Here is a 2,169-nt window from a genome sequence, read left to right on the forward strand (position 1 = left end):
AGAAAGCACAAACTTGGATGTTTTCTAATGAGCAGTCTTTTAAGGCATGTTTCTTCCAGCATTTTGGGCAGAAGATAGCCATTATATGATCTTCATCTTCTTATTTCTTCTTAGCTTTTAGAGTGTCAATTTGGTTCCCTAGGGTGCTTAACAGATCTGTTTTAAACTCTTCTAACAGATTCCCTATTTCAGCCCTTGTGACACTTGCTGAAGCAGATTTTGTGACTTTGGATGACAGGGTTCTTTTTCCAATTTTATCTTTGCTCCTTGAATACTTTTCTCATAATTCAACGATTTCTTCAAAAGGTAAGGTAGAAATGTCACCTTTGCCCATCAAATTAAGATCATCCATGTATTCCTCTAGGATGCCTTTCAAAAATATTGTGCGGATCAGATCAAGAGGCATAGTTCGGTGTTTGGATTTTTGTAAGTTGTAGACAAACCGTTCTAAGTATTCCTCTAAGGTTTCATCCTTTTGTTGGCTCATTCTAAAGATATCATCTTTGGAATCTTTGCATCTACAATAAGGTTGATATTTCCTTAGAAATATTCTTCTCATGCCATCCCAATCAACTATCGCATGCTCACCAAGCCTCATGAACCATCTTAAGGCTGATGCCTTTAATGTCGCTGGGAAGAGTCTAAGCCTATGGGCATCATCTGTGTAACCATATGTTCGACATACAATGTCAAACTCGAACAAGAATGAGTTTGGGTCTTCCGAAGCCATACCATAAAAGTTTGGTAGCACGGATGGAGGTATGTTTTTCATTTTGATCTCATCATCTTCTTGTGGTTCATGTATAGGAAACTTAAAAGTTGACTCTTCTTCGTCTCTCTGTCCTTGATTTGGTACTGATCCATCTCCTTCCTCAGCCATTCTAATAGGTTTCTCTGTGTCAGTGTCACTTGTCTTAAAAAGGAGATTAAAGACAGATTGTTCGGTCACTGTGCTACTTTCTCCTTGTGTGGAGGATCTAGGAAAGTGTTTCTTCTGCGATTTATGTGCTAATAAAGTTTGCCTTTCGATGAGAGTAAGTCTTTGTCCTGAATTTTGTTTATCCTCTAATGCTTGTATGGTGACTTCCTCAACTGGTGTTGTATTCCCTAAAGATTATGCTCCTGATGATAGGTTAGTTTTTGGATGGGGGGTTTTTATGAATCTACCTTGATTGTCTCTAAATCTAGGCATAAATGAACATGATTTCTAAATCTATGTTTTTGCTCATTTTTGTTTATTGTGTCAGGCCTGGGTAACTCCAGCTGTTGATGAACGCAAGACAACTTGATATTTCACATTAGATAACAATTATTTATATACAAGAGAAACGGATCAGTTCATCTTCTAGATGACTGTCCGGCTTCACCTCATCCGTTTCGGATTAGGTGTTAACATTCCCCCCCTTAATCTGAAGGGATGTTGGTGAGTCCAAGCATCATTCTGAATCTTTCAAGCTTTTCTCTTCCAAGCGCTTTGGTGAAGATGTCTGCAATTTGTTCATTTGTGGAACAATGACGGAGATGGATTGTTTTGGCCTCAACATGATGTCGGATCAGATGATATTTAGTATTGATGTGCTTAGTACGATCATGGAACTTTGGATTTTTTGCCAACTTTATTGCAGATGTGTTATCAATCATGAGTGGAGTAGATTGTATTTGTTTTACTTGCAAATCTTCAAGAATTTTCCTGAGCCACACAATTTCTTTCGTTGCTTCAGCTGCTGCCACGTATTCTGCTTCTGTTGTGGAATCCGCTGGTACTAATTGTTTGCGTGATCTCCAGGAGACAGCTCCTGATCCAAGACTCATAGCATATCCTGAAGTAGATACCCCAGTTTCTTTGTCTCCATCGAAGTTTGAATCAGAGTATCCAATCAAGTTGAAGTCGTCCACCTGTGTATACTTGATTCCAAGGTCTTGAGTTCCCTTCAAGTACCTTAGAACTCTTTTTGCAGCAGACCAATGTCCCTCACAAGGCTTTTGCATAAACCTGGAGAGGATTCCAACAGCAAATGAAATGTCTGGTCTGGTAGTAGTGAGGTAGATGAGACTTCCTACAAGCTGTCTATACCTTGTTGCATCCTCAAATTCCTTTCCTTCAGTAGATGTGAGCTTCAAGTTTTGTTCCATTGGAGTAGAAAGGGGATTGCACTCTGTCATGCCAAA

This window comes from Pinus tabuliformis, chromosome 7 (genome assembly GCF_031772625.1).
Source record: "Pinus tabuliformis cultivar Carrire ecotype Pingquan chromosome 7, CPIR1, whole genome shotgun sequence".
Lineage (NCBI taxonomy): Eukaryota > Viridiplantae > Streptophyta > Pinopsida > Pinales > Pinaceae > Pinus > Pinus tabuliformis.